The following is a 12,069-nucleotide window of genomic DNA, read 5'->3' as shown; positions in this document are numbered from 1 at the left end:
CCGCGTGGGGAGACGGCATCGGAGCAACCAAATCAGCAAGTGCAAGGTCACCCTTGTCTGCTTAGAAACTGCAAAGTGATCCAGGCAGCCAAAATAACCAGCCTCAGTCTGCCCAGGATGGTAAGTTAATGGAAATGGAGTGTGGTGAACCACCAGAGGACATTACTTCAACTACAAGGGCTTTATCACTGAGCTGGTGGGCTTTGAGATAAGGTCCATTGAGATAACACCCACTCATGACAACTATTTGCCTCTCTGGGGTGTGGGACAGGAGCAAGAAGGACATCAGGCCCATAAGTCTCCCTCCACCAAAGCTGTTGTAGAGGGAGGTAGCCAAGGGGCTCCCATCCCTGGAAGTGTTCAAAGCCAGGTTGGATGGGGCTTGGAGCAATCTGGGATAGTGGAAGGTGTCCCTGCCCATGGCAGAGGGTTGGAATGAGACAGTCTGAAAAGTCCCTTGTAACCAAAACCATTCTATGATCTGCAAGTAAAAGATCAGTGGAGACCACTCATCACCTTACCCCAAAAACTACCCCTTGCTTCCAAGGAATTAGATTTTTGCCCTGACCCAGGAAGAACCACAGATTTTGAAAAGGAATGTCCTTTCTGCTGGCAGAGAAAAGCAGCAAAAGCCAAACCTTCCCAGCAGGAGGGTCTTGCAGCCTGATGGGGCTGAAGAAGCCATGAAGGAACCACCAAGGAAAACACAAAACCTCTTTCTGGTCTTACCAGGAGCCAGAGGTGAGGGGAGTGCCCTGAAGACAGGAGGACCTCCAGGCTGCTTTCTGCACACTGTCTTTATATTCTGTGTCCAAATGCCTCACAAACAGGAGGACACACAGCTCTGCTTCCAAGTATGAGATTATATGAAATTCTAATTAATTTTTAAAAGGATGACAAGCACAGTGCAGTAGGAAAGAAACTGGCCAAGGAGACAAGGGCAAGCCTGCAGACCTCAGAGCCTGTGGGACATCTCTATATATGAAAGGAAACAAAGGTACATCTGAATAATGTGCAAGGAAAGCAGGAAAAAAAAAAAAGAAAATAAAAAGCAGACCTTGGTTTCCATGCACAGGGGAAGAGGATCCTGGCAATTAAACTGCAAGTACTTCCACAAGGGGAAATAAAAACCAACACTGAATTGAAGTCTCTTCCGTTGCCCTGTGTTTGGGTCAAAGGAGAAGAAACCAGAGAAGTTGTGGATGCCCCATCCCTGGAAATGTTCAAGGCCAGGCTGGATGGTGCCCTGAGCAACCTGGGCTAGTGGGAGGCGTCCCTGCCCATGGCACGGGTTGGAACAAGATGATCTTAAAGATCTCTTCCAAACCAAACCATTCTAGGATTCTATGAAACACATCTGCTTGAGGCTCTAAAGATGTTCATCAGTAAAATATCTGCAGCAACACTGTCAATTTGCTTTTTCAAATTCAAAGGCATCTTGGTTTACTCCAATACCACAGTCCTGTTCACACCATGTGCCTCTCCAAGGGACCAGTTTGGGCACTTGGCAAGGACTGGAATCCAATATATTTTTAGAAGAACAACCCAAACCTATGAAACTTCCCCAATCAATACTCAAGAGGGCTTTGCAAAGCACATAGTTGCTCTCTAAAATGTGTCAAAAAAGCTTAGGACAGCACTTCTGGGGCTTCAACACCCACATTTTGCCACCTACTTCCATGTTTGAGCACTTGCTGTTAATGGAAGCTGAAGGTCCTTGACACTGAGAAATCAAAGCAGGAACATGTAGTAGCATCAACATAATTTAAGCACCACTATTTTAATATTTTGGGGGTTTTTTTTCCTTATTTATCATTAGGAAAAGTAGATCTAGTAAAGTGACTTGATTTTTCACCCTCACTACAATTCTGGATAAGTTTAAAACCTGCCTGAGATGCTACTTTAGAGGATGGGGAGCACCAGGAGGTTGGGCACAGTTATGAGTGTTCACCATGGCCTGATCCTGCCTGCAACAATCCAAAGGACATTCAGCAAAGACTGGAATTTTCAATTCTCTAAAACAAAAGCCACAACAACAGGGCATAAAAGCAAACAAAACCACACCCATTATGATTTTAAATATGTGAATTTTATATATATGACTTTATGCACTATAACAGAGAAATTAACTGATTTTTAATAATATACATATATTTGTAAGTTTAATTTCTCATAGTTTTTGACTGGCCATCCACTACCTGCAGAGCATTTGATGGGACTGACATTGGGGTCTCTCCAGCAGCAACAGGCACTCGGGAAGAGAGTAGCTGGGGAATACATCAGGCAGAAGACAGAAGACATCAAAACATTTGGGAAAGGTGAATCACATCTCCAGCTATCTAACAGAGTGTTTAAACTTGTATAAATCAGGTATTTTAGAAATTAGGAGGTTCTCATGAGAGCCTAGGAAGCTAATAGTGTCACAAGGGATCACAAATCAGTTGTTTAGTGGGGGAAAAATAACATGAAAAGCTGTATTAAGGTTTAGCTCCTGATTCACTTTGCAAGAAGGAAAACCTGAAAATGTTCAGCTTCCACAAGAAAATCTGGCATATGCAGTGTTGTATTGAACAAGGTGTTACCCAGCAAGCCAGACCATTCCTGCAGCCTCGTTGACCCTCCTCATCTCCAAACAGATAGACAGCAGGGATTTTATCTCCTCTCTCCTAAATTAGAAGAGCTTGGAGCATAAGGAAAATCTCCAGGCTGGGATATGGGATGCTGAAAAGCATTTGTTAATAATTCAGCTCAAACATAATTGCAATTACGTACAGTTGGTTACAACCACTGCTCCCTCTGGTCCTGAAAACCTCCCATCCCTGGAAGTGTCCAAGGCCAGGTTGGATGGAGCTTGGAGCAACCTGGTCTAGTGGAAGGTGTCCCTGCCCATGGCAGGGGGTTGGACAAGATGATCCTGAAGGTCCCATCCCAAACCCAAGCCATTCCATGATTCTACGATTCTGAACTTGAAGCTGCTATTGCACAGCTTGCAGACCCAGTAAGGCATCATCCAAGTCTTCCCCAAAACACCCAAGAGCTTTTTCTCCTCTAAGACACCTCAAAATTTGGGCACACAAGCTGGACAGGCACCACCATCACATGAGGACTGTGGTCTTAGTCAAGGGATGTCACATGCTGGTAAATCATAGAATTCCAGAAAGGTTTGGGTTGAAAGGGACCTTCAAGATCATCCCATTCCACCCCCTGCCATGGGCAGGGACACCTTCCACTATCCCAGGGTGCTCAGAGCCCCATCCAGCCTGGCCTGGAACACTTCCAGGGATGGGGCAGCCACAGCTTCTCTGGGAAACCTGTGCCAGGGCCTCCCCACCCTCACAGGGAAGAATTTCTTCCTAATATCCAATCTAAACCACCTTCCTTCAGTTTAAAGCCATTCCCCCTTGTCCTACCACAAATAATATGGGAATTTCAAGGGGAGGGAAAGAAAGATTAAGGAAAAAAGCATTCCTGGCTGTGTATGCCTCCATTCCAGGGCTCCTGAGCAATCTGCTCATATGGGATTTTTCACAAAGCAGCCACACAATAGCAGGTTTGGGAGTTCCCTCATACCATATTTGAGTCTCTGACATTTCACACAGCAAAGAAATGGGTTAAACCAAAAATCTGAGTCACAACACCTCCGAATTTGCCTGGTTTTTTTCCACATGTAGGAAAATAAGGGAGGCACCTCCCTCCTCCACACAGAAGCATCACAAGAAGATTCATTATAAATGGGAAAAAAAGTAACAAGTCTCAGCAATGAGCGTGACCAAAATCTCTCATGGAAGAAGAAAATGTTTTATTTTGCAGAAATAAGGACTATGGCAACAGCTTTGGGATTAAATCCTACAGCACGGCTGTCTCCTGCACTCCTTTACTCCATGCACCAGCTGATGGAGGAATCCTACAAGGGGAAAAAAAATACATGGCCAAGTTATTCAAGACTAGAATCAAAATAAATGTGCACAGCAAGGGGAAGGAGGACAAATAAAGTCCTCAATAACCTCAAAAAAATTGTATTTTTGCAACTCCTGGCTTTGCAGGGGGAGGAGGACAAGAACAAAACAAACACTACACAATGGAGAGCATAAAACGTTTTGCAGTTATTTTCTGCTTTTATTTAGGGAAGAGATGACAGGGAGAGGGAAGAAATCACCACCTAACCCAGTACAAGCATTTATTTTAGAAAAAAAAGGCAAATTTGCTAAAAGAATGTAACTATAGGTATTGCAGCCTGGTTTGACTTCATTCAAGGAGAGGCTGGAAAATATTTTCTGGATTTTGCTTGGAGCATCCCAGCAGATGAGCAGCCAACACACCTCAAGTGCCCTTGGGAGAGTTTTTCCCCACAGTTCTGCATCCCAGCAAAAAAACCATTAAAAACCACCTGCTGATACACCAGTTCTTCTTATTTTTTGTACCAATCTTCAGAATATATTTAAAAAAGCAACTGATCACCAGTGCAATCTTCGCTTTTTTAATGGAGCTGCACATAAAATAGGCATGAAAAAAAAAAATCCATCCTGCCCCTTTTTTTTTAAGTTAAATGCTATTTTTTCCACCATCAGAAACGCTGCAAAGCAGGGATGTGCCCATGCACTGCAACAAAGAGATGGCACCTGCCTACTGAATTTCCTGACTAGTGACACTATGAAGAAAAAGGGTTTTAAATAGAAACCTCCCTGCAAGTGTTAAATCAGATTAATTTAACTCTTTTGCATTATTTTAATCTTCCATGCCACCGTTTGCAAGGTAAGTAGAAAAAAAAAATAGGGAGTAGGATTCTTATCTCGCCCATATTCCTTTGGAAATAAAGTGTATTATTAAAAGCCACAAATAACCCTTCTGACAGCAAAAGACACACACTTCCAGCTCCTTTGGAGAAGGAAAAGAGCACAAATTTTCTAGGAAGCTTTCTGGGCACTCAACATCAAGTGATGGGCACGAGCTTCCCTCCAACCTTGCAAATCTTAACACCAAAGCAAGTTTGTGGCCACAGTTTGTATTTGTACATGTCAAAAAGTCTGCTACAAAATAAAATGGAGTTGGAAAGGTTGGTGATGCCACTGTAGGACAAGTTGCAGTATTTCCTCTGCCCCAAGAGCCACCACAGAGGCACATCCCAATACTTGAGTTGTGGGTTAAGCTCATGTTTAAGGAGCTGGAGTATATTTAGACCAAATGGATCATGCTGTAGGCAAATGCACACGCTCTAATGTCAGAGAATGGTTTGGGTGGGAAGGGACCTCCTAGATCACCCAGTTCCAACACACTGCCATGGGCAAAGACACTTTCTACTAGACCAGGTTGCCCCAAGCCCCATCCAACCTGGCTTTGGACACTTCCAGGGATGGGGCAGCCACAGCTTCTCTGGGCAACCTGTGCCAGGGCCTCCCCACCCTCACAGGGAAGAATTTCTTTCTAATACTGAATCTAAATCTACCCTCCTTCAGTTTGAAGCCATTCCCCCTTGCCATATCACTCCAGGCCCTTGTCCAAAGTCCCTCTCCAGCTCTCTTGGAGCCCCTTTAGCTACTGGAAGGGGTTCTAAGGTCTACCTGGAGCCTTCTCTTGTCCAGTCTGAACACCCCCAGCTCTCCCATCCAGAGCAAAGTTTCTCCAGCCCTCTGATCATGTTTGTGGCCTCCTCTGGACTTGCTCCAACAGCTCCATGTCCTTCCTGTGCTGGGGACCCCAGAGCTGGATGCAGTGCTCCAGGTGTGTCTCACCAGACCAGAGTAGGAGGGGTAGAATCCTCTCCCTCTCCTGCTGCCCACACAGCTTTGGATGCAGCCCAGGACATGGCTGGTTTCTGGGCTGTGAGGGCACGTTGTCAGCTCATGTCCAGCCTCTCATCCACCAGCACCACCAAGTCCTTCTGTGCAGGGTTGCTCTCGATCTGTTCATCCCCCAGCCTTGATTGACACCACGGGTGGAAACACATGACCAACCATGTGGAAGGACCAAGTCAGTCATTCATCCATCCAGTCTCACAGGGATCAGACACAGACACACAAGTCCCTTCCAGAGCAGCCTTTTCCCTGATGACAACTCCAACCCCATATAAAACACCCTCAGAGGCTCATCCTGCCCACCCAGAACCCTCTGGTGTCATGGATTCCCACGGTCTCCTGCAGCACCAGTAACTCTCAGAAGGCCCATTAAAATCCACCAACCCACCTCGCTTCCCAAGCCAGCTGAAGTGTGGGAAGGAGGATAACAAAGATGGGAAAAGTAAATTAGACTTTTTTCAACAGTTCATTCCATTTCCATCGAGCAGAATGTGTTCGTGGCACAGGCAGGGAATCGAAAGCATTATTTTTATCTTGATATTATTTACCCTTTCACACTTGCTATTTAAAAATCCCTGAAATCCCTGAAGAACCAACAATTCAAAATACCATTTGATATATATATTTATAAGCAAGGGGAAGCACAGATTCATTCATTTTAAGCTTGACTCGTTCTTTCTTTTTTAATTAGATTTGAAGTGCTCTAATATCAATGTGCAGATTTCTCACGACACAGAAGTATTATTTCTCCTCCTCTCCCAGTAAAGATTCTCCAGGTCCAGAGAAGACTTGGAGACCTGGTCACACCTGTGAGGTGCATGAGGGGGAGTAAATTATGAGAGGTTTAAAATATTTTTAATTAAAAAAAAATAAATCAAGAGAGTTGTGAGAAAAGGAATGACGTTTCCTGCACAAGAGAGGATGGGAATAAAGGACTTTAATATTGAAATCTCTGTTCTAGTTTCTGTAGGAATCTCAGTTGAATAATGTGCAATCATAGAATCATGGAATGGCTTGGGTTGGAAGGGACCTTCAATATCATTTAGTTCCAACCCCCAGCCATGGACAGGGACACCTTCCACTAGCCCAGGTTGCTCCAAGCCCCGTCCAACCTGGCCTTGGACACTTCCAGGGACGGGGCAGCCACAGCTTCTCTGGGCAACCTGTGCCAGGGCCTCACCACCCTCGGTGTCAAGTCAGGAGGAAACAGGGATGGAGTTCCAGATCAGGAGCCTGGATAGAAGCAGGACGTGTGGCTGCACTGCTCAGCCTCTCCCATGTCCATTAAAGCCTCATCAGTAGTGGTTGGGCTAAGTCTTAATTGCATTAATGAACACAAACAAATCAGCAAGGTGGGAGGCTCTGGAGAGAGCAAGAGGGGTTATTTGTTGCTTGGTTGATGACTGGAAAGTGGGAATTAGCACATTTAGCACCCTGGAAAAAGTCCAGAGACCAACTTGGAGATGAGACGAGATGGAAAAGGATGTTGTAGTTGGCGAAGACGGTGGTGCAGGAATGAAACAAGGAGTCAGACAGCACTTGCCCTGAGTCACTGGGGATTTAAAGATCTGAAGCATCTGCCTTCACACCATGGAGAGGGAACTTTCATAAGGGCATGGAGTGGTAGGACAAGGGGGAATGACCTTAAGCTGAAGGAGGGTACATTTACATTAGATATTAGGAAAAAATTCTTCCCTGTGAGGATAGAGAGGCCCTGGCACAGGTTGCCCAGAGAAGCTGTGGTTGCCCCATCCCTGGAAGTGTCCAAGGCCAGGTTGGACAGGGTTTGGAGCAACTTGATCTAGTGGAACTCTGCCCATGGCAGAGGGTTGGAACTAAATGATCTTGAAGGTCCCTTCCAACCCAAACCGTTCTGTGATTCCATGATTAGTACCCTAGAAGAAGTCTAGAATCCAACCTGGAGTTGAGATGAGTTGGAAAACGACATCACAGCTGGTGAAGATGGTGGGGCAGGAAGGCATTGAGGGGTCAGACAGCAGTTGGCCCAAGTCATTGTGATTTAAAGACCTGTACTGGCACCTTGACCACAGCAACACAGCGACTACCAAGGAAGGATGAGACACTGAATGTTCACAGCCCCACTGCAAAGGGAAATACCAGCCTGGAAAAGGAGACAAATGCTGGATAAAATATAAACCTTATTGGTACAGAATAAAAAAAAAAATGGAGTGAGAGGAATCTCCATATTTTAGTCAATCCTTCCCAGCCCACACTACAGAGCCAGTAAAAATTCAGGATTCAGCAGGATGAAGCACAAAGCAACCCTTGAGGCCACCACCCCACGCTTGCCTTATCCTGGGGTTTACAAACAAACAACTGCTTGTTTCCACAGCACTTCCAGACATGAGGATCCACCTCGAGCTCCAAATGTCACGGAAAACTCCAAATGCAAAAAAGCAGAGGCTTTGCAGCACATTTTCACTGTGCTGGTGGCAGAATGAAACGTGCTTTTAGGTTTCCCAAACCCTCTGCTTTTTGATTTGCACACAAAGGCACTGAGTTCTGTGGGAACAGGAGGTTTTCCCTGGAAAAGTCCACCCCGGTGCCAGATGCCGGAGGTTAATTGTACCACGCAGCTCAGGGGAGCTTTTATGAAAAGCTTCCAACCACAAACAGTTTTTAAAGTACAAAAGCAACAAAAAAAAAGTTTCTGCAGTCGAGGACCACTGCAGAAAGCGGTGCTTTGTACTTTTAAAAGTGATTTTACTTCCTCTCCTTGTATTTCCACATCCATCCCACTGCTTCAAACTTCCTGACTCAGCCTGGAAGTGAGAAAAAAATAGTAAATAAACATCATTATACCCTCTGTGAGGTTCAAACTGAGCCTGTGAGGTTACAACACAGTCACAGAACAGTTTCCAACATTGTCGTTGTGCTGGAGGTTGATAAATTGGGGCTTCATTGTGTGGAGCAAGTGTGGGACAGTGGCAAAGTGGGTGTAGGGACATCTCACCTTCACCTGGTCACCGGTGACATGGGACACAGCTGTGGGACACAGTACCCTTGGCATGTGTGTCCCTCCCTGCTCACAGCCCTGGGCAAGGCCAGCCCTGCCACCAAATTACTGTCACACACACAGCCCTGGGCAAGGGCAGGCACAGTCCCTAATTGCCACACACACCCCCTGTGTCCCCATGCCACACACATCCTGTGCCAGCCCTGTCCCCAGGTCACACACTTAGACCCACTGCCAGCCCAGTCCTGTCCCCATGTCCCCAGGTCACACACAACACACGCACCCTGTGCCAGTCCTGTCCCATTGTCACAAAGTTACACCCAGTGCCAGGCCAGCCCTGTCCCATTGTCGCACACAAACACAGTGCCAGCCCTATTCCCCAGCCCTGTCCCCATGGCACACACACACCTGTCCCTGCGCCAGACACAAACTGTGCCAGCCCTGTCCTCATGTCATATACACCTCCAGCGCCAGCCCAGCCCTGTCCCCAAGTCCCCATGTCACACACACACCTGTCCCCACGCCACACACCCTCAGTGCAGCCCAGCCCTGTCCCCCTGTCACACATACGGTGCCAGCCCAGCCCTGTCCCCAAGTCCCCATGTCACACACACACCTGTCTCCATGTCACACCCCCGCTGTGCCAGCCCAGCCCTGCCCCCATGTCCCCTGGTCACACACACACACACACACCCCTGTCCCCATGTGCCCATGTCACACTCACCCCTCTCATACACACCTCTGTCCCCGTGCCACACGCACACTTGTCCCCATGTCACACCCCCTGCGCCAGGCCAGCGCTGTCCCCAAGTCCCCAGGTCACACACAAACCTGTGCCCATGTCGCACACCCCCTGTGCTAGCCCTGTCCCCGTGTCACACCGCCCCTGTGCCAGCCCAGCCCTGTCTGTCTGTCTGTCTGTCTGTCTGTCTGTCTGTCTGTCTGTCTGTCCCCGTGTCCGCCCGGTCGGCCCGGCGCGCGCCCCTCACCTGCCGCCGCGCGCCCGTCACCGCCGGCACCCAAACATCACGTGACCGCCGCGGCCCCGCCCGCCCCACACCACGTGACCGCCCATCTCCCCCACACTTGTAGTCCTCATCCAATAGTTCCGCCGCCGCCCGCCGCCACTGTGGACTACAACTCCCAGGGTGCATCGAGGCGCGGCGTCCCGCCCCTTCACCCGGCCACCAATGGCAGGAGGGGACGGCCCAGATGGGCCCCGCCCACCTCCCACGCTCAGCACCTCCCTCCTCAGGGCGCGGTCGTGGTCGCCCCTCGGGAGCCGCTGCGGGGGGATGGTTCGTGTTCCCACTTTCCTCCTCCTCATCGTCACTGTCCTCCTCCCTTCCCAACCCTACGTGGGGAACCCCCAGGAGCGGCTGAGGAAGCTGGAGGGCTGTAGTCTGCAGAAAGGAGGCTCAGGGGGGACCTTATCACTATAACTCCCTGACAGGAGGGTGTAGCCAGGTGGGGGTCGGGCTCTGCTACCAAATAACAAGAGATAGGACGAGAGGAAACGGCCTCAAGTTGCACCAGCGGAGGTTTAGATTGGATATTAGGAATAATTTCTTTACTGTGAGAGTGGTCAAGCATTGGAACAGGCTGCCCAGGGCAGCGGTGGAATCCCCATCCCTGGAAACGCTCAAAAAAAGTGTGGATGTGGAACTTGGGGACAGGGTTTAGTGGAGAAATCCCCATCCCTGGAATTGCTCAGATAACTTGTGGATTTGGGACTTAAGGACAGGGTTTAATGGTGAACTTGCAGTTCTTGGTTAATGGTTGGACTCAATGATTTCACAGGACTTTTCTGGCCTTAATAATTTATGATTTTCTCGCAGGTCTGCGCCCTCCTTTGTAGCCACACAGTAGCCCAGCATACCACATACACAAATAAATAAAATAAAACCCACCGACTCTCTGCCACTAAAGCCACTAATTCTCTTCAAAACATCACAAATTGCAGACTGAGACTGGAGATTCACCAAAAAAAAAGTGCTTTGATACAGCAGTCCAGGATACAACTGTACCTGGGAGGGGTTTGCTTTTTATTTGCGAAGCGACAGCAGCTTTTACGTGGTGGTTGGCTTCGCAAAAGGAGTTATAAAGAGGATTTTCTTGATAGAGCCTTTAACCAACAATTCATTTTAACAAGGGCTTGGCAACCCAGCTGCCTGTTCAGAAATGTAGTTCTGCACCAGTGGCCCTGCTAAAAAAAGCTTTAAAAGGGCTGAGGGGCCACCTGAGCCTCCATAAACTTCAGGGTTTTACAGCACTGAACTGCTATCGGAGCAGTTTCCTCGATCTTTTGCTGCATTGATAATCATTTATTTCTGTGGACTCCGAAGAAAATCCCTTAGGAGAAAGGACATAAAAACATACTGATAACGGAATACAGCTGTCTGCTTGTTGTCTGCAAAATCTTCAGCTGCATGTACAACACACTGTGTCTTGCTGGGTGGGGGGGTTTTTTTTGTGGAGAAGGAAGAGCGGGCTAATCCTGCAAGAATCACAGATTACACTTCAAAAACCATTGTGAAAAATTAGCAATAATTTTCGGTGCAAATCATATTTACCATCAGCACAAGCCTCATGAAAGTAAATAAGAAAAGAAATATATAAACATATGTCAATATAAAACAGGCAAAGTGTTGCAAGGGGCAGCAACCATAAAAATTACAGTGAGATAAAACTCGTGGCTGCTTCGGTTTGCAGGCTACATCTTGCTGGTTTTGCATTTTGGAGCTGAAGAAATACTGCTTAATCAATAAGTGTATTATTCACACGATAATAATGTTTCATGTTCTCCCGGGACATTTTTCTTCCGAGGAATTTGAGCTTTTCCAAAGCTTCCTATTCCGTGCAGCAGGGCTGGTCCTTGTTCTTACCAGCTGCTTATTGATCTGTTACAGTTTTTAGAGGGAGCAAGGGTGGGGTTTTGGCGCGGGATGGAATTCAGGTCTTTTATGTCATGCGTCATCGAGATGTTGCTTTCTCTGAATTTAAGGGAAAAATGCCAAATAATTAAAAGCTTTGTTCCTTCTCGTAGTGGTAACATCTATTAATCTGATAAATATCCAGCCAGCTGTATGGGGACCAAAAGCCCCAAGGGCCAAAATTTTATTGAAACACTTCACTCTTCACGTTTCTAATCCTTCAGGGGGAGGAGGTGGCTCCTTTACCACGTGCTGTCTGGCAATTCCAAGCGATTTTATCCCAGGGTGAGCAAAACACACAGAGGTCAGGCCTGTGTAGCTGGAGGAGTTTGGCAAGGGTGACTTGGGGGTGAAGTTGTCAGTGAGT

The 12,069-nt window shown here is 47.3% G+C and overlaps 1 protein-coding gene across 1 annotated transcript in view; it reads right to left on the bottom strand.

The window, feature by feature from the left end:
• Nucleotides 1–9,809, bottom strand: part of TSNARE1 (t-SNARE domain containing 1) — a gene marked incomplete at its 3' end in the record, with an annotated part of 298,862 nt that extends 289,053 nt beyond the window's left edge. The window contains exon 1 of the mRNA XM_051774128.1: nt 9,759–9,809. The remainder of the gene's footprint in view (nt 1–9,758) is intronic.
• Nucleotides 9,810–12,069: the final 2,260 nt, after the last annotated feature.

The sequence above is a fragment of the Manacus candei genome, unplaced genomic scaffold (assembly GCF_025592945.1).
Source record: "Manacus candei isolate 608988 ecotype Guabito, Panama unplaced genomic scaffold, ASM2559294v1 h1tg000188l, whole genome shotgun sequence".
Taxonomy (NCBI): domain Eukaryota; kingdom Metazoa; phylum Chordata; class Aves; order Passeriformes; family Pipridae; genus Manacus; species Manacus candei.
This window is presented reverse-complemented; position numbering and strand designations above follow the sequence as displayed.